General features: G+C 46.8%; 1 protein-coding gene across 2 annotated transcripts in view; it reads right to left on the bottom strand.

Annotated features, from left to right (window-relative positions):
* The window catches only part of PHACTR4 (phosphatase and actin regulator 4), an 858314-nt gene that overhangs the window by 671198 nt on the left and 165884 nt on the right, over positions 1-21232 (bottom strand). The window lies entirely within an intron of this gene.

Genomic DNA, 21232 nt, shown 5'->3' with positions numbered 1-21232 from the left:
CAAGTGCGTAATCTGGAAGACAGAGCTGAGGACGCCGAAGGCAGAGCGAGGCGCAATAACATACACATTATTGGGCTCCCAGAAGGCGAGGAAGTGGCAAATCCGACAAATTACATAGATTCCCTACTACAGCAAGAAATTGGCCATGGCGCCCTCACCCAAGCGTTCACAGCCAAAAGAGCGCATAGATCACTTGCGAAGAAACCACCACCTGGGGCCACGCTGAGGCCAATAATAGCCTGGACACTAAACTAGCGGGATACAGAGAAGATCCTTGAATTCTTCCCCAAATGAGGGACAATCCAACGAGCGTGCACCACGATCATTGCTGACCCAGATTACACTCTACAGGTGCAGAAGCAACGGATGAACTACATAGCAGTTAAAAGGCGATTGCGAGCTTCTGAATTGAAGTACATGCTGTTGTATCCAGACAGGATGAAGGTGATTTACAAAGGTCTTGCCTTTATTTGCGAGAGCCCAGGCGCTGCAGACAATGGATGGGCATGCAGAATATGCCAACCGGCACTGAAGCTGGCCCGAGCAGAGACAAGCAGATATAACCAGTAGAGCATGATAGTTACAGGTAGCAGATGTTTGTAATTACAAAGTGAAGTGACATTAAGACTCCCATTCTGAGAGCAGCACGAAGACAGGATTGCAAATGCAGGAGTCCAGGATGTGGTGCTTATTTAAGGACGCACCGCACAGGAGGATACTACCCCTACAATCGGGATTTGTTTGTTCGGATAATAGCAGTCATGTATCTGCCACTGCGCACACGCAACAGGACAATACCCCGGAACGAGGACGAGCAGTGGGGATGCCTGAGCAGAAAGTATTGAGCTGGGCAATTGTTGGGGAGGGTAAGGGAGTTGGGGTAGTTAGTTGAGAGATAGCCTATGAGCCCACACTGTATATACTGAACTTGAACACAAACACTAGTCTGCGTCAGAAGCTTTAAATGCGATGGGGAACTTAGAATAGTATCCTGGAATGTCAGGGGTCTTAATAGTTACAAACGTAACAGAATTAGGACTCATCTAAAGTGGCAGAAAATGGATATAGCACTCCTGCAGGAGACTTGCCTCAAAAAAGAGGCAGACTGCACTAGCCCTCAAATGGAGAGGTACGATGTACGATGCTAGGTTCGTCATAATGTGCTTATGCTCGAGGTGTACTAATGTGTGGCACCGTCGATTCCTTTAAAAGGTACTTGAGACTTTCCAAGATAAACAGGGCAGAATGTTTGTGCTGTGGGGTGGGTAGAACACAGGGCATTTTGTATAATCAACACACAAGCACTAAAACAAAGACTGCAGCTTACTTTTGCATGTTATATCCATTAATTAGTCCACACAGGGATGGTACATGATATGGACAGGTGACTTTAATTGTACGCTTAACCCTATACTGGACAAGCCAGATCAAAAATTCATGCACCTTGCCCCTTTGGCCAAAGCCCTACGCACAGTTGCAAGCATTGAAGCTCTCAGACAAATGGCAGATTCTGCACCCGCAGGCCCGGGGATACTTGCATTATGCAGCTCGCCAGGACATGCACACTAGGTTAGACTATATTTTTACAGGAGAGGACACCCTGCGGAAATTTGGGGAGGCGGAATATAAAGCACAAGTGTTATCAGACCATGCCCCGCTGGTGGTTACGTGGCGAGTGATCCTCCCTTGGCCCCCCCCCCACCCTCCAAGAGCACATATCCCGACATGGAGATTGAGGAGCGAGTCCCTGAGAGACAAAGCATTCCGGGAACAGTTAAAGGAAGGGGCGCAAGAGTACTTTACTTACAATACAGGAAATCTAGAGTCAGCAGACATGTTATGGGAAGCCTTCAAGGTAGTGATCAGAGGGACTGCAATTGCCAAGGCGAACGGGGTCCAGTCCGCAATAGAGAATGGCTTGCGTAAGGCAGAAACCAAACTAGAAGCCATAATCGGTCAGTGAGGTTGTTGCCTTGCAGTACGAGTGTTTAGGACATTGGGATAGTTTGGGCAAACTGAGCTACAGGAAATATTTAGAATGCCAACACGCAGAGGGAGATAAACTCGGGCGCCTGCTAGCTTGGCTGTACAAAAGCGAGACGGAGCAGAGCATGATTCAAGCAATAAAGGCAAGGGATGGAGTGGTTTGTGAGACGCAACAAGACAAACAAATGGTTCAGTGAGTTTTATAAGCTGCTCTATGAGGAGACATCAGGCACTCAGGAGTCGGAGATAGAAGAGGCTTTAAAGCTGATAGATCTCCAAGCTAGACACAGAGGAGGCAGACAGGCTCGAGGACCCCATAACAAAAGAGGAGTTGGAACACACCATTAGAGGGCTGCCATCAGGGAAAGCTCCAGGAGCTGACGGAATACCTAGCGAGTTCTATACAGAATTCATGGCGGAAGTTACGCCACCCCATTACTGGCAATGCTGAATGAATCTCTAGATAAAGGCATTTTGCTGCTGTCATTAAGAGAGTCAGTTACAGTCCCATTACTGAAACTTAAACCCGATAGCAAATGTGGCTCCTACAGATCCCTCTCACGGCTTAACCAAGACGGGAAGACACTGACGGCCGGATGGCTAACCGGTTGAAGTCAGTAATCCACAAGCTCATACACTCTAACCAGTCAGGTTAAGTCCCGAACAGGAATATCACATGTAATCTAAGACGGTTGCACCATGTCATTGATCATACCCAAGATAGTGCCCAGCTCCTGGCAGTGACCTCGATAGATGCAGTTAAAGCTTTCAATTCGGTCAGGTAGTCATGGCTACTAGCGGTGCTGAAACGTTTTGGTATGGGCCCAACATATATTAAATGGGTGAAGCTACTATATAGTAACCCAGTGGCTAGAGTTAAGACGGGCAACACAATATCTGAACAATGGGAGTTGTGCAAGGGCACCGGATAGGGTTGCCCCTGGTTTCCGATCCTATTTATATTGGCCTTAGAACCGTTAGTGGTATACCTACAGAAATAATTGGGCTGGCAAAAACATACGGGGCGATACACATCTGATCTCCCTATATGCCGATATGCTTCTTTATCTACAACAAATGGAGATTAATTTGCAAGACATATTGGATGCGTTTGAACGCTATGCAGACCTCTCTGGATTACAATCCATGCACAGGAATCAAGCTAATGGGGTATAGGGGAAATCCCCCGCGGGGCGTTACCAGTGCTGCCGATTAAATGGGAAGTAGACACATTTAGACACCTAGGAGTTGACATCTTTCACAATCCTGAAGTAGAACATAAGCAGAACACAGTGAAAGTTGTGGCTAAAATGAATTCTATGAAATTTCGGGCCAAGCTACCGCTATCGTTGATGGGGAGGGCTGCGCTGTGCCGTTGAAGATGGTGGTGCTACCGAGGTTGCTTCATTATTTCACCAATGTCCCCTATAATATACCCAGAGCCTTTTTTAAAGGCGCTGAACACCACCTGTGGGGCAATTTGATGGGTAGATTATTACTGGAGAAATTGCAGAGACCAGATGAACAGGGTGGGATAAAAGTGCTGGATTCTGAGGGGTATTTTGTGGTGTGCCAGCTGCAGTTTGTCACGCATTGGCTATCTGATAAACAGACCCAAGATATAAAGTTACAACCGGCATGCGCCCCTTTCTTCCTGAAACAGGTAGTGTGGACCACGGTACCACAGGACACCAAGCCTCCTCTGTTGCTGAAGTTGGGTATGACACTGTGGCACAGGGATTGCTGATTTCTGGATAAAGACGCACCCTACTCACCCCAAGTCCCATTGGTGACACTAAAGAGAGAGGATATGCCACTTAAACTAAATATCAGTAAATATTGGGCACTTAGAGGGGTGATGACATTGGGCGATATACTGAAGGAAGGACGGCCGAAGACCTTTGAGTGAGGTCGCTGCGGAATCAGGAGTAGGGATAAGGCAACATAACCCACGCCTCAATTCTACATACACTGAAATCGAAATGGGCAAGAACAGAGGGAGTATTAGTGGAAGATGAGACAATACAACATTCAAAAAATCTCAGAAGGGGGACACACAGTATCAAGGTTATATGAGATTCTGATCGCAAAGCCAGATAGTAATTTAAATACATCTTAAGCAAATCTGGGAGGTTGATTTTCAAGAGCAGTTGCTGTATGACGCTTGGAGTAGGACCATGGGGTATCACAAGAAAGTGTCCAGAAACACGAAACTACAATTGATTCAATTATAGGTTACTCACAGAGCGTACTTCACTGTGAAGAAAATTGCTAATTGTATTAAGGCGTCAGAACAAGTTTGTCTGAAGTGTGGCCTGATCAATGCAGACCTGATGTACTTGATTTGGGCCTGCGCGGACATATGCCTATTTTGGGAAGGCGTGGCTGAGGTCTCCTCCAAGGCGTGCCTGCTAGGTATCTTCCCTAGACCAAAGCAGACAAGACATTTTAGTAAATTGAGAGACTTCACGTACATCTTGGCGAAACGCAAAATTGAAATGGGGTGGTAGGTGCATAAAGGCCCAGTCACTAGTGCGTGGTTGGGAGACCTCCAGAATTGGTCCCTAGCAGAAACTGCGGTCTGACAAGAAGTATCTCGACATGTAATGGCCTGGAGACACATGATACAAGAACTGTTGCCCCCCTGCACAGGATAACACGCAGACACCCGCAACACCGCTAACAGAGGGATAGGGATAGGTCGAGTGTGGGTTAGGAGTTCAAGCAGATTAATACATACCTTTGGTAGGCAGCACAAGTGGAACAGGCTGGAGGGAGGGGTTAGGGGTGGTGCGGGAGTCGAGTAGATGCATTACATGATGTATCATTAATGTCATTTATATGTTTGTATGTCATTTGTTTCAAAAACCAATAAAAATTGTTTTTAATAAAAAGCTATAACCACTATTGGAAAAAGTTACCCATGTTTTAGTGGACTTAATTCCTGATTTTCAGTGTCAAAATTAAACGTACTTAAGTTATGACGGGATACGTTTGGCTATGCTGCCCACTAATGATATTAAAATAGGTAGAGCTCATCGTAAGCGTCTAGTGATGTCAGCGTTCGGGGTGGGGGATGATCTGAATTAGTGCTGCAAGCGCACTTGAACTTAGGGTGACGTATCAACGCATAAGATTATTATTTTTAGGTATTTATTTGTATATGGTTCCAAGAACCTTTACAAACTAACAAGTTAAAATACTTAAGCATTTGAATAACACAACAGATAAAATGTATACTTGCAAATACACACAAATACAGCTGCCCATTGCCATTTACCATTTCCAGCTTCGGCATACAGACAAAAGCGGATATATATGCACATACAATCAGCGACAGAGTCCTTCTCAAGACACTATCGCTCACCCACAAAGGGCTTAACAACACAGCACCCCCCCTACATCTCGGCCAGATTGACCAGAAAATCGTCCAGACACCACGCTAGGGCTACCAACCACTTCCTGCTTGAAACCCCTAGATTTAGACGATCCAAAGCAGGCGGAGCTAGCTTCCCTGTCAGAGCTGCCCAGGCGTGGAACGCATTGCCTACTGCATTAAGGGCTAACCTACCCTACACCAACTTCAGATGTAAGGTAAAAAACTGGCTCTGGTCCAATGACAACTAATTTGCGCGGTACCTATGGCCATGATACTCCTGAAACCTAGTCTATGACTATTCTGCTTTTACCCTTTTATCTTTTTGTATACACCTTTAATACTGTAACATGTTAGTTTTTCATTTCCAACTGCTTGTATTGACATGTATGCACTGTATTGATATGCTTCTTATCCTCTGTATGCAACCTAAGCTTAAGTAAGCTTGTACCTGTTGCACCCGACTACCCCTGGGTTTTGAGCACATTATCAAATAATAAACAAACAAACAATGGTACAGTGAATTATTCGATCAAAAGAAAGAAATGCCCATATGCTTACTTTCATCAATATATATGCACATAACCACAACCATACCGTCATAGCCCGAAAGGCAATACAATGTGTTAGGGAGAATTCTCTGTTTAGGCTGAATTTCCTAACCTAGTGAGTCCCCCAGCAACTTTGCTGGATTTTTGGGGTTTATTTTTTTCTCCTGCTAAGAGTGAGACTCTTTTACCCTCACTCTTGGACATGATTTGAGTGTGTTTCTTTGAATCTAGATGTGTTTAATGGGCTATGGGGTCTTTTACTCCATAGGGCTTCATGTGTTTTTGTGATGTGTTACACAGCACCCTCAGTGCAGTAACACAGGGGTGTCATAGTGACCCCCCCAACATAGACTCCATACCCTGGGACCGACTACTGTCTCCCAGGGCATGTAAAGTCACCATTGACTTTACTAGTCTTAAATTAAAACCAGTACAAACCATCATATTGTGGACATACTGGCCGGGGTAATTCGATTGCCCCGGGGTCTGTTGGTCGAGGGGGCCCGTCTCTGTGCCCCCTGATTGAGTTTTGGCTGGTGGATACTACTTTTTTATATTCGACCGCGAATATATCTCTATGGGATTTCCCATTGTTCGAGGCTACCAACTTTAATTTTTTAATTCCTATAGCCTCGAACATACCGCTGGTCTATTTATTTAATATTAATTCTCCGGTTGGTATTTTTTGCCAGAACTCGGTTCTAAAATGGCGTTTGTGTTCGCTTCTGTGACTCCAACCCAAGTTGAGCCCTTTGTTCCACTTTTTGGCGGGATTCTCCACAGAAGCCCTCCAAAGTGGTGCCACTCTGTCTGGGGTACTTAGGAGGGGTGGAGGGGGATTTAGGCACCCTGGACTGAGTTGCCTAGGCAACTCAAGTTGCACTCCGTCCTGATTGGCCCAAGAGGTGAGCCGGCCGGCTCACCACTTAGCATGTTTGAGTGACAGCTAGGCTGAGTGAATGGGGGTTTTCTGCATAAAAGCAGGGCTTTGGGGACTGGAACTTCAGAAGTCGCCACAGGACCTAAGAATCCGACGAGGGAGAAGCTGAGCCGACCTGCTCCGACACCACCAGTGGAGCCCTGCTGAACCGTCTCACCACTTTTCCCAACGACATAGGAGATCTCCAGCCCGGAGAGTCTTCTTCCTTCGACTGGTGGGGATAACCAGTCTGCTTCCTTTTTCGCTTCCTGGAGCATCTCGTGGCCGCCTTGCCTGTGCCAAGCACCCCGGCAACTGGGATACCACGTTTCACCCCTACCGCGAATCAAAGGGTAGTACCTTTAACCGGAAAACTCTGCGGCTGGTTTCTTCCCTGGTAGTGCAACGACCTTCATCTTTCCTCCACGTCGAGATCTTTTCTTCTGGACGACGCTGCAACTTGCACCCGCTGCCAGGGACAACTGCCCCCGCTGGAGGATCCTTTCCACCTAAGGTACCGTGTTCCGCCTGGCTTCCCTTGCAACCGACTGTACGGCGTAGATTTAGCCCCCGGCTTTCGAACCTGGGTTAGCCTGGGACACCCTAGCTGAACTTTTCTGAGCCTCTCTAAACCCCTTCTGAACTCCCTGCAAGACTTTCAAAGCCTATTGTAATTGTGTGATCTTGGGCGCATTTGTGCTCTGCTCTCTCTAAGAGTGGGCCCGGCCGATGGACTTTGGCTCACCAGTAACTTTTGTCTTTTCTGCCTTGCTAAAGTGTTCCAAAGTATTAGAGTGGTGTATCTTCCTACATTCTGCCTTTTCCCTCCCTTTTTCGTTAACTTATTGGAGTGTCATCTATAGTTAAGCGCTCACCTCTGTCTGGAAATAAGTGGTGTTAACGAAGACTTGTCCGATAAGGAATAAGGGATGTATTTATGATAATAGTAACTGTGTTTAGTGTGATTTACAATAATAGTGCTGAGTGTTTCAATAAGTGTGTTTTTAAATAAATAATTATATACCTTGATACCAAAGCTCTGGTCAAGTGTTTGCTTGTGCTATTGTATCTGAGTGCCTATTGTGTATACTTTGCATACTGCCTAACTCTTCTTGAGGGAAGTCTGACTGCTCAGCCACAGCTACCAGGTAAATCTGGGTGGTACAGACTGCTACAAAGTGGGTTTACTGCTATCACCTGTAGTCCTAAATCTTTTGCATTGTTCCCAAAGGGAACTGCACAGGTTTCTGCCCAACACAATGCATACCCATGTGTTAGCCCAGCAAAGGCAATATAATGCATACCCATGTGTTAGTCCCAATACTGGGAACCCTGTCATTTAAAACTACCTTTTAGTAGTCTCTGATCTCAGCTCTACTATTGTGAACAAAAGAATCAATTGAGAGCAGATTTACGTGGTCTCAGTGAATAAATAAATATTAAAACAAGTGCAGGGCAACTAAACGGGCACGCGCATGGCATTAATAAGGGCAGTGCAATGGGCTTAAGCCTCAGCATGCAACATTGGTCATGGTCACAGACAACTTACGGTTCCTCTGTCGGCCTTTCGCCATTTACCTCAGCCAGGCTTTTCTCAACAAAGCCCACATACGAAACAGAGCAATCTTAACCCTTTTCAATTCCGAATGTACACAGCAATTCAAAAAGTTTTAGTGTTTTATTGCTTCATAGTCATGCACCAGCCCGGCCAGAGTTGTCATATAAGCCGTACCTAACATTTTACATTGCCTAAGGTCATGATATCCTATCCGCTTCTGGTACCTTGAGTCTAGCACCCAGAAATATTAACAGAGGCAATTGATTTGTTCACAATTTCAATAAGAACGCCTGCATTGTAAGACAAGGGCATTGCCTCAAGTAGCATTGGGCTTGTAAGTAGGAGTGGGCTACATACTTCTAGTTAGTAAGCGTCAATAAGTGACTATAGCTGTTGGTCCAAACCCATTTCCTCATTCTATTTTTAAACAGTTGGTTCAGGGTGAGTCTCCTCATCTCTTATTTAAAGTTGGGGTACCAACCGATCCACCTATAGAGTGTAGACATGAAATTACTGTATTCCATTTCGCTCTGCCGGTTCAATGCACCACCTGTCTCACTTATCTTGGCAAGCAGTTCACAAAATGGATGCGAGTTAGCTTGTATATGTAGTAGATGGTCATATCATCAATTGCCCCTTCAAAGAGACCAACCCCAGTGCCAAATGGAGATCCTCCATCGGGGTGGAAGGGCTCAATTTTAACAGACATTTCCAAAAGTAGCCCTCTAGAGAGTCTAACCACTTGTAGTTGTCCATGAAAAGAGCCTCAAACCCATACAGTACCATCGGGCAGAAGAACAAGTTACTTACCAAACTGGTAACGTTCTTTCAATGGGATGTTCGACGTATTCCTCATCTTTGATATAATCCATTGCAGCTTGCTGGCCTCAGAATTTTTTTCCAGTAGAGGGCGCTGCGCGTCGACGTCCCTCAAGTCTGTGTCCCTCGACAGCCTCCGTATCGGCGCCAACGTCATCATGAGTACAAATAGACTCGCGCAGCGTCCGTTGCTCAGTTCCGTTTTGAAGTTTAGATTTGCTTTGCATGAATTGGTTAGTAACCTTGAAGGAGCATAAGCTGCAACTACAAGGGAAGCTTTACTGCAGGGATGGATAGGAGGGGCGATGAGGAATACGTCGAGGAACATCCCATCGAAAGAACGTTACCAGTTTGGTAAGTAACTTGTTCTTCGAAGGGATTGTGTCCTCCGACGTATTCCTTATCTTTGATAGACTCCCATAGCAGTAGTATATAGAGGAGGCAGGAGTAAAATGAAATGTAGGGAAAATAATGAGCTAATTAGAACAATGTCCTTTTTTTAATGTAGGGGCTTGTGCAGAGGGGACTGGATCCTCTGTAAAACGAAATGTTTCCCTTTAAAGATATACAGAATGCAACACAGCTTTTCCAAATTTTATCTCCTGGCTAGAGGAGGAATCAAGGCTGTAAAATTTGGTAAAAGTGTATGTGGACGACCATGTGGCAGCTGCACATATGTCCTTAATTGGAACTCCTCTTTGGAGAGCCGAAGAGGCTGAGATACCCCTGGTTGAATGAGCCCCAAGATGTTAAGGGGGCTCTTTTCCTGCCAATTTAAGCATTCTATAATAGTTAAAATAATCCAAATAGTTAAAATAATCCAAATGGGTTTTGTAATTGGCAAACCTAATTTGTGCCCTGCATATCCCACAAACAACTGGTCTGCTTGTCTGATTCTTGCAAGTCTGCTAATGTTAAAGCTTAAGGCACGCCTTGGATCCAGCCTGTGTAATCGCTCTTCCTCCTTCCCTGGATGGGGAGGAGGATAGAACGAGGGTCAAGTTATTTTCTGAGTAATGTGGAATTCAGAGACCACCTTTGGGAGAAAATTGGGCTTCACTTGTAAAACAACCTCATCTTTATGAAAGATTCTATGAGGAGGTTTGCAAGATAGAGCTTGTTATTCGCTCACTCTTCTGGCAGAAGTTAGATCCACTAGAAAAACATTTTTAAGAGTGAGAAATGTCAATGAACAGGAATGAAGTGGTTCAAATGGTAAACCCATTAGAAATTTAAAGACTAGGTTTAGGTCCCACAAAGGAACTTGAAAAGGTTTTGGGGGATAAACATTAGTTAATCCTTTCAGAAATTGAATTACTAAGGGTAATTTTAAATATGAAGGCTCCTCAGCAGTACGCTTAAAGATTGACAGCGCTGCAAGGTAGCCCTTGATCGTACCAACTTGCAGGCCTGAATTTGCTAAGTAAAGCAAGAAAGAGAACACCAGCGGTGTTTCACATGAAAAGGGTTTAATATTCTTTTCTCTAGACCAGCTGCAAGATTTGTTCCAACGACAGCGGTATAAAGTCTTTGTTGCTGGCCTTCTGGCTGAAAGCAACACCTCCATGACATCATCCGGGAGATCCCAATCCTTGTATCTCAACCTTTCAGAAACCAGGCGTGAAGGTTGAGGGTTCTGATATCCAGATGGACAACCTGACCTCCCTTCTGCGAGAGAAGATCCTCTCTTTGTGGAAGACGCATCGGAGGACAGATGGACATGTCCAGAAGATCGGGGTACCACGTTCTCCTGACCCAATCTGGGGCAATTAAGATGATGGGTTTCCGGAATCTTCTCAACCTCCTGATCATTTGAGGAATGACTGGGACTGGAGGAAAAGTGGATATTCCCGGTCCACTATGAACGCGTCCCCTAGAGCTCCTCTCAGGGGAAATTCCCTTGAGCAATACTGATCGCACTTGCTGATACTGGTGACGAACAGATCCACTTCAGGGGTTCCTCAAAGGGCGAAGATCTCTTGAAGGACTTCCTGCGCTAGTTCCCACTCGTGGGAGACTGCTCTGCCTGCTCAGAGTGTCCGTCAAGTTCTTCTCTCCGGCTAGGTGAACTGCCGATAGAGATTCCTTCTTGAATTGCCCAAAACCAGAGCTGCACTGCCTCTCTGCACAGTGGCAGTGACCCTACGCCGCCTCTTTTGTTGAAGTAGTGCATGGCCACTGTGTTATCATTATCAGGACATTTCTTCCCTGTACTGATGGCAGGAAAGCTTTCAGCGCTAGTCTGATCGCTCTCAGCTCCAATAGGTTGATGTGTAGTCTGGACTCTGATGGAGACCAACGACCACTGATAGTCAAGTCATTGGCATGGGCTCCCCACCCTGTGAATGAAGCATCCGTGACTGTTTTCTCCGGCCATGGTTGCCAAAACTGTTCTCCTTTTAAGATGTTCTCCCGACAGGCCCACCAATGAAGGTCTCGAGCTAATCTGTCTGGAATTAATAGGAGATCTGACATTCTCCCTGTGAATTGTGACCACTGAGTCCTTAGTGCCCAATGGAGGGATCTCATTCTCAGGCGAGCCGCTGGCACTAGGAGGATGCAGGATGCCATGAGGCCAAGCAACCTCAAAAAGTCAAAGGCTGGTAGACGTTGGGTATTTTGAAACCTGGTGACCATCTGTAGAATATATTGAGCCCTCACCTGTGGTGGCGAGGCTTTTCCCCAGGGATGTGTCCAGGACTGCTCCAATGAAGTGGAGTCTCTGTGGTGGTATCATCTGTGACTTCTTTAAGGTGAGGGAGAAGCCCAGCTTGTGAAGGAAGTGGCAAACAATGTAGATGGACCTGAGCTTGTTCCGGGGATACTGCTCTGATCAACCAGTCGTCCAGGTAGGGGTAGACGTGAATCCCTTCCCTCCTTAGACTTGTAGCCACAACCGCCATTAGCTTGGTAAAGACCCTCGGGCGGAGGTCAGCCCAAATGGCAGAGATTTTTCGGGTCTTCACCCAGGGTATCACCTTTAGACGTCTCTGAGGGGGTTGAGGCCGCTTTCTCGAAAACACTAAGCATCTTTCTACAGAATTCCTCCCACTTAACCGGAGAGCTGTGTTTTGTGATGAAGGTGACTCCGAGGAACCAGAGGGAGATCTATAGCACCTCTTCTTGGAATGTCTCGATCTCGAAGAATGATGGGAACCGCTTCGAGATCTCGATCGGGATTGTTTCTTTTGACGAGGAGACGAATGCCTCGACTCAGCCAAAGAAACTTTTGAAGGGATGGAAGTTTTAAAAGCCTTACCTCTTTCCAACGTCCCCTTATGCTCCTTCAAGGCTTTCGCCATCATGGACATACAGTCCTCACACTCCGAACAATGGTGCTCCAATCCCAGGCAACACAAACCGATCCTGTGAGGATCTGTTAAAGACATTTTCTTCCCCCAGTCGCAACATTTTTTTTTAAACCGGACGGTGGAGTCTATGGTTCGGATGAAGATGCTATCGTGTAAATTTAGTATTTTCGAAGAATGAGAAGATTTTTATGAATAAAGGAACAGAGTGTTACGTTTCCGAGGCTCAAGAAGCGCAGAAAAACAGAACTGAGCAACAGATGCTGCGCGAGTCCATTTGTACTCATGACGACGTCGGCGCCGATACAGATGCTGTCGAGGGACACCGACTCGAGGGATGTCGACGCGCAGCGCCCTCTACTGGAAAAAGATTGAGGCCAGCAGGCTGGAATGGATTATATCAAAGATATGGAATACGTCCGAGGACACAATCCCTTCGAAACACTGTTTATACAGGTTAATAATTCCATCCATGGTATACAGAGAATGTACCCACTGAAGCAGTCAGTCGCCGGGCCTCTGTGCCCTAGGCGTCTTATTTCCATATATGCCCTATTGGCACTAACCTCGAGCCACAAATAAGGATAATTGTCTGCATAATCAATGATCCCCAGGCTAGTGGTGAAGGTAGCATGCTTAATACTTTTAGGCGAGATGGTCATTAACTTCGATACACTATGGGCTCTAGAGGCACGCTGATCTTACTGCATAAGCGCCTCCCTTTCACACCGCTTATGGAGGAACAGGACCCTAGGGGTCGCCATGTACAATTGCTAGACACTCTGCAATATATTCCCCTCTGGGGCTTGGAGGCGAACTTCTCGATGAAATAACGGATCTGAAACACCAACCAGACACGTGGATCCTATGGGGGGGATTTTAATGATGTAATGTGTAACATGCTAGACCGCACTCACATCCGAAGTTGCAATCCAAATATCACTACAAAGCTAGCGACATTTACGTCAGCACTGGGCATTCGCGATGTATGGAGAACTCCACCCTACGGACAAGGGCTACTCATTCCATTCAGGAGCTCACGGCTCCCTTTCTAGATTGGACTACTTTTTCCTCCCTGCCATAGATATGCACAGGATACTTGCCGCAAAACTACTCCCCCGGGGCATCTCGGATCACTTGCCACTATAAATGGAGATGCGTGTGAACGCATCAACTCCTCCTAAGACATGGCGGCTAAATAACTATTATTTGGGTTCCCCCGATTTTGTTGACGATATCACTGAAAAAAAACAATGAGTACTTTGAAAATAATTCCACAATAGTAAATCGTCCTGTGGACATATGGGAAGCCTACAAAGTGGTGCTTAGAGGGGAAATAATATCCTGGATGGCCAACACAAGAAAGGAACATCTATGTAAGGTGACAGAAACTGAAAGAGGTGAAGGAATGGGAGACTAAATAGATCCTTGATACCACCCCCGAACACAACGATCCCTTCTAAAAGCTAGGGACTCTCTCTGTACTATTATGTTAGATAATGCCAAATACGCGCACAGGGAGTCGAGGGCCCGGATCTATGAGCACGGGGATAAAGCAAGCAAATTGTTAGCCTGGCTGGAAAGAAGGAATGAAGGTCAAAGGCATGTCCGAGAGATTGTGGATGAACACAACAAGGGGACCCAACCAGATCATGAAATGGCAGAGGCCTTCGCTAGCTTCTATGCTGCCCTTTACCGTAGCCCGACATCCCCAAGGGACCTCTCCTTCTTAGATAAAGTCACACTGCCCTGTCTATCTGAGCAGCAAAGGATACAGCTAGAAAGTGATTTTACCGAGTCTGAAATTGCCGAAGCCATTGTCCAGCTGCAATCCGGGAAAACACTGGGTCCTAACGGATTCCTGGTTGAAACCTGGGAAAAATTGGGCGGTGAGAAAATAGCAGCCCCCCTTCACAAGATGTTTCTTCTGGCAAGGGAGCAAGGCACCCTCCGCCGGACCTACGTAAATCCACCATCGTAGTCATTCCCAAAGCAGGTAAACCCCCCCCCGAACTGTGTGCTTCATACAGGCCTCTCTCATTGATCAATGGGGAGGCCAAGATTCTCACCAAGCTCCTAGCCAACAGATTACAACGAGTTATCTGCTCTCTGGTCCACCCTGATCAATGCGACTTTATGCCACATAAATCAACGCGAATGAATATATGATGACTGCCTTTGTTAATAGAGCGGGCTCCTATTCTCGACACACCACTAGCGCTATTGGCAATCGATTTCGAGAAGGCGTTCTATTCAGTTATATGGGACAGCCTCTGGGGAACAATGAGGCGCACAGGGTTTGGCGAAAGCTTTTTGGGCTGGGTGAAGTTGTACGTGGTTCCACAGGCAGATGTGAGGGTAAATGGGTTGCCTTCCAAAATCTTTCCACTTGGCAGGGGAACGCTGCAGGGATGTCCTTTATCCCCCCTCTTATTTGCACTGGCGATCAAGTCACTTGCCTCCTGGCTCCGACAGAACGGTGCCTGGACAGGGTTTAAATGGCCGGAATGTAGTGAAGATAGAGTATCCCTTTATGCTGACGATCTAATATATCTAAGCGGTCCTGCCCAAACCTGCCCGATAGTTACATAAATAATAGCACACTTCAGCGAATTCAGTGGGTTGAAAGTCAACTGGGGGAAATCTATTTGTTTCCCAGTAAAAGGTGGAATAGATGCAATTCCCCCAAACTGCCCTTACCAAGTAGAGCAAAGTGGCTTACTTAGGGATCTGGGTCTCCAGAGACCTTTCACACTGTGATTGGGCAGGGCTACACTTTTCAAAATGTTGGCGTTACCGCGATTCCTGTATGTTTTGCAGAACAGCCCACTCAGGATCCCGGACTTCAAATTTAACCGGGTTGAGAGCCTCCTTAGGGTACTTATCTGGGGAGGAGGAGGACAGCCTTGCATCGCATTAACCACATTACAAAGATCGGTCTGGAAGGGTGGTACAGGGGTACCACGCCTTCAAGCTTATTACTGGGCGGGCCAAATGGCAGTGATCAATGACCTACTCCACGGCGACCGAGAATTGCCACACATCAGGGCAGAGCTGACCAATGCCCACAACACTGAACCACTTCATTTGATTTACCAACGCCTTACGAGGCCTCCCCCGCAAACAATGGTGGCGCACATTGCAGTGGTCTGAAAGCAGGCACATGCCTTCGTCGGATGGGGGTATAAGGTGTCCGCAATGCAACCCCTATGGAACAATGGCAATCTTGCTGAATTGGGAACGCTCAGGTCATGGACGGAGGCGGGGATCACTAAAGTAGTCGATATCCTTGCTGAAGGCAGGTTGGCCCCATTTGAAACCTTGCAGCAGAAATTCAACTCCCAAACCGAGCGCTACTACTACACGCAAATTCCTCATGCTCTGAGGAAACATAACAGCAGACACCAATGTGCCAGAGTGCATGCCCCTAGAACGTAATCTACTCACTGAGTGCATCCCCGCCAGACTTGTTTCCATCCTGTACAATGCCATGTCAGACTTTGCCAACCCAGAACTGGCCAATCTAAAAGCTAAATGGGAACTGGAGGACTGGATATTGATGCTGATGCACCCACGAGAGATCGCAATCTCCTCCAGACTCCGCTTGATTCAACTCAAGACACTTCACAGAATTGACTATCCCAGATTTTACTATCCCAGAAATGTATTGTATGGTTTGAAAGGCGCCCCAAACACAAACTGCCTACGATGCCGGGAAGAGGAAGGTACCTTCATGCCCATCCTATGAGAATGCACCCGAATCAAAACCTTTTGGAGGAAACACTGCGACAAACTGTCCAAGGTCCTTGTCCGTACCATATCACTAGATCCAAAATCATTGTGCTAAAAGTCCATTTCTGGCTACCACACAATAAATAAATAAAAATTTTAAAAAAATACAAAAAGATCCAAAAACATTGCTACTAGGTATCCCCGATGACAACACTGCTAACAAATGGGAAGGACTATTCTTATCCACGGCAGCGGGTCTGATGAAACGCACATAGCTCAAAATTTGGGTGCCCTGGAGTGCCCGACCCTGGCTCAGTGGGCCGACGATATGGACGTCTGTGCAGCTGTAGAACATAGAATATACAAAGCAAGAGGCTGCCCTACAAAGGCCAATAGGATACGGGGAAAATGGGAGGAAGGAGCGAACTAAAGATGGCTCGTGCTCTACGGAAACGTGGGTGTGTGTTGACATGGTACTTATGCTACTTACGTGATTTATTAATGTGATCATGTACGTGACTTATTAATATGGCCACGATCAGGCCAGGCAATTGTAGAAAGGTACTGTGAGTTTTCTTTTCCTTTTGTTGGTCTCTAAAATCAATAAAAAAATGTATTATCAAAACAACAAAAAAAGAAAAACGAAGAGGCGGGGGGGGGGGGGGGTCGCAGCATTGATCTCATTCTGGCTGGGCTTCACAGTAGATTCGGTCCTGGCTGACCCCAATGGGAGATATGTGTTTGCAGGGTCAAGTACAGGGCATTAAGCTCACGATTGGTTCAGTATATGCCCCGAACGTACATCAAAGTGAATTCTGGGAGGTCAGGGATCAATTAATTGTATTTTCTGTAGGTCAACTGGTGGTATGAGGCAACTTGAATATGGTGCTGGACCCGGTAAGAGACCGTAAGAGCATGGAGTAGGGACAAGTGGGCAGGGCAAACCTGGGCAACCGGGAACGCTTTAAGAGGGTCATTGAAGTACTGGGGTTATGAGATTCCATCCACCCGATACCAGATGGGGACATGCCGTTCACCTTCTACTCTGCGGATCACAACTCCTCATGTATGGACCTTATCCTGGTAGACTAGACTATAAAAGACCAGGTTTTGCAATCCCGGGTAGCCCCTATCCCGTGGTCAGACCACAATATGTTAAAAATCTCACTGGGCACGGGGGGGTGGGGAGGGATTACGGAAATCAATGCGTCCCAGGGGTAACTGGACCTGTAACGACTTCTTGCGAAAAGGCAAGGCGGCGCAACAAAAACTGCTTAGGGGCGTCAAGAAGTACTTCCTTTTCAACGACACAGGGAAGGTGGGTATCCAATCAGTCTGGGAGGGCTTTAAAGCAACTATTCAGGGGACCCTGATGAAAATCGGTTCAGAGAAAAAGACACCCGGGGGTGGGTGGTGTTGGAATGAGGCAGCAATCTGTAGGAAAATAAAAATACAACTGGCTGGCACCCAAAGACAATATATCTCACCGGCCAAGGAGGCAGAATTGTGGCTGTATGGTGGTATAAAACACAACTGACGGCCGTACTGACGCAGGACATTGAAAAACAAACTCTCCCTGAAACAGAAATATCACAAGAAGGGGGACAGGGCAGACAAGATCATGGCCTGGAGATTGACGGAGGAGGAGAAAAGGAGAACGATAGGGGCTATTAAGATGGAGGCAAATGGGTGCCTGTTCGATGTCGAGAGCATCAGGAGTGAATTTGTAAAATACAGTACCCTGTATGCGTCAGAATGGGGAGAGGAGACTTAAATAGATTAATTCTTGAGTAGGCTACCAATTCCAGGGATCCTCAAAGAGATGGAAGAAAACCTTCAGAACCCAATAACTGTATAGGAAGTCCCGTGGGCCATTACAGGGATGAAATCAGGAACTGCCCGGGGGATACAGGTTCACGATAAAATTCTCTAAACTATTTAAATCCCTGTTAGCCTGTTTCTAGTAAAGGTATTTAACGCATGTCTGACTGGTGAACATACACCCCCCCCCCCCCCCCCCAACGATGACGGTGGCAATCATTGTTGCAATTCCAAAGTAGGGGGAAGGACCCCACTATGTGCTCCTCTTACAGGTCAATTTCCCTCCTTAATGGAGATGTAAAGATACTGGCAAAAGTCCTGGGAACGAAACTGGAGGGGTGCGGGGTGCCACTTCTACTGCATGGGGACCAAATGGGCTTCATCAGGGAAAGAGGAGGATCGGACAACATCAGGAAGACTATTAATCTGATTCATGGGGCACATATGGGAGGACTGGACTCATGCCTGGTAGCGTTGGACTCCGAAGGCCTTTGATAGTGTTGAGGGGCCCTTCATGATGAAGGTCCTGGGAAGGATAGGACTGAGACCATCTTTCTGAAATGGGTGGCATAACTATATAATAGGCCCAGGGTGAAGTTCTGGATAAATGGGGGACTGACAGATTCCTTTGAACTCACAAGAGGTACCAGACAGGGATGCTCCCTCTCCCCACTGTTGTATGCCCTTGCTATGGAGCCACTGGCAATCACAATTCGAACAACTAGATTAAGGGTATGGCGGGGGCGAAATCGAATGCAAAAGTTTGTTCACTGATGATAAACTGGCCTACCTCATGAATTTTCAGGCCCCCCAACCCCCAGCTCTAATGTCCCAGATTGCATAGTGTGTCCGCCTCTCGGGCTTCAAAGTTAATGTGGGAAAATCTGCTATCCTACCGTTACTGGAGCAGATTCCCCTCCTAGGCACAAAAGAGAGCTATTTAGGCAGGACTGTCAATAAAAGGAGCATTCAATACCCGGCCATTTCGATAACAAATAATCTAGATGAGATGGTAGCGACTAACTACAACCCCTTCCGCTCTCTGCTCACAGCCGATCTAAAGAGGTGGCATCCATTGATATTGACATGGTATGGCAAGATGACCTCCATAAAAATGAACGTGCTCCCAAGATGGTTATTTGCAGCCGTCCCAAGACAGCTCCGGAACAGTTTTTTTTCAGATGTCGCAGGTGAGCTCCGCAGATTTATATGGGGAAACAAGACCAAGGGTGAAAATGGCTACCCTTACGCTTCCAAGGGACAAAGGGGGATTAGGGTTCCCGGATATACGCATATACTTTAAGGCAGCACAAATCAAGGGGATGCTGGAACATATGAGAGAAGATTTAAGGACCTACTGGGCCTACACTGGGAGATTTTTGGTCAGTCTGGGGGGAATCTAGAAACACAGGTTATTCTTGTGGTCATCAATATGGGGGGCCGCCGTTCGAGTTGGGACACCAGGAATTCGGCCGTTCACAGGGGTGGTTGAATGCAGGACTAGTGACAATGGGACAACTGTTTGAAGGTGGAAGCTTTGTGGAATGGGTGAAGGTGCAGTATATACTGGGAGGGGACACCATTACAATATGTGAGTATCTCTGCATGAAGGGGATTCTAAGACCCAAAGTGGGGGCAGGGCGGTGGCTAGGGAATAAACAGCTGTGGAGAAAGTCCTCGACCAATCCGTGATACAGAAAGGCATACTCTCCAAAATGTACAAGGCTATGAACGAGACCTGCTTGCAGGGGAGACAAACCTTTCAGAGGCATTGGGTAGAATTGAAGGATGAAGAGATCCCGGAGGAGGAGTGGGCACGAATATACAGAATGGTCTTCAAGTGGGGGGGCCGTTTACCTCTACGGTAGAACACAACTTTAAAATGCTAATGGGATAGCACAGGGACCCGGTGAAATTGTCCAAAATGTTTGAGGGAGCATCTCCTATGTGCCCTAGAGGCTGTGAGGTCCGGGGGACCCTGGCACACATGTGGCGGTGTTGCCCCAAGGTACAAGTGTTCTGGAAAGAGGTGTTGAAAATAAAAGCTAATGAAACTAAGTTTAAAAAAAATAAATTTAAAAAAAAAGACAGTTGTCGGTCTTACTTCATGATGCCTTCACAGTTCTTCGTGGGATTGAGATGGGGAGAGCTTTGATGTGCAGTTGACAGCTGCAGTTCGACGGAAACAGCCATTGAGCATAGGTGCGTTTTCAGTTGGTAGCCGTCATGTGGTATTGAGGTATGATTGTTCGTGGTTTGATTTCATGTTGGGCATTATAAAGTGCGTGTGGTTTGTGGTGCAGTAGAGGTATAGTTGTGTTTAGTTCAGACTTTAAGGCCGAGCATGCAGAATGCTAGGTTTTTAGTACGGTTAGTTAGGAGCAACACATTTCCCGTCCCCAACCAACCATTCAAGTGCAGCACATTTCCCATCCCCCACAATCCATCCAAGTGTGACACATTTCCTACCCTCAACAACCAAGTGCAACACACTTCCCACCCCCAAACAATGCGCCTGACGGAGCAGAACCTAATGAAATATAGATGTTGCACAAACCCCATATCGGGGCGCAACAGGGAGAAAAAGGCGAAACTATACAATTAGGCCAAATGCAAAACATGGCTAACCTACACAAATAGGCTAAGTACCAACAAGAGACCAATCCCTGCAAATAGGCCAGATACAGAAGACAGCCAGTTTACACAATTAGCCTAAATGCAGGTAAATATATGATTTAGGTAATAAAAGTGGTGGTGCCTTACTGGAGTACAGTAATGGCTGTGCTTCCTGCCCGCACCATGCTCATCTTTTCTGTTGCTGTAGCTGGGCTACGTCAGGCGTCCCGATGCAAACACAGGCAAACATGAAGTGGAGCTGCTTAGTAGGGTGCTGCCCTTTGCCTCTTGACCTTAGCGGGTGGCTGCCCAAGACTGCCCTGGCTGAGCCTCTGAAGTGGGAGTGTTGCTGTCACGTGCAGGTGGAGTGTCCCTCCAGGGCCAGAGCAAAAGAAAGCCTGGGTCAGCTGCAACACGGTGAGACTCTGAACCCATGAGCACAGACCCAATCAGGCCACATGGTGGGATGGAAGGAAGCAAGGAGGGTTCGGAAAGGGGCTGGGGATCAGCCAACAGTGAGAGGGAAAACACAAGAAAAAGGAGCAA

This window comes from Ambystoma mexicanum, chromosome 11, assembly GCF_040938575.1.
Source record: "Ambystoma mexicanum isolate Mex_15411 chromosome 11, UKY_AmexF1_1, whole genome shotgun sequence".
Lineage (NCBI taxonomy): Eukaryota > Metazoa > Chordata > Amphibia > Caudata > Ambystomatidae > Ambystoma > Ambystoma mexicanum.
Note: the sequence above shows the minus strand (reverse complement) of the source record. Positions and strands in the feature narration are given on the sequence as shown.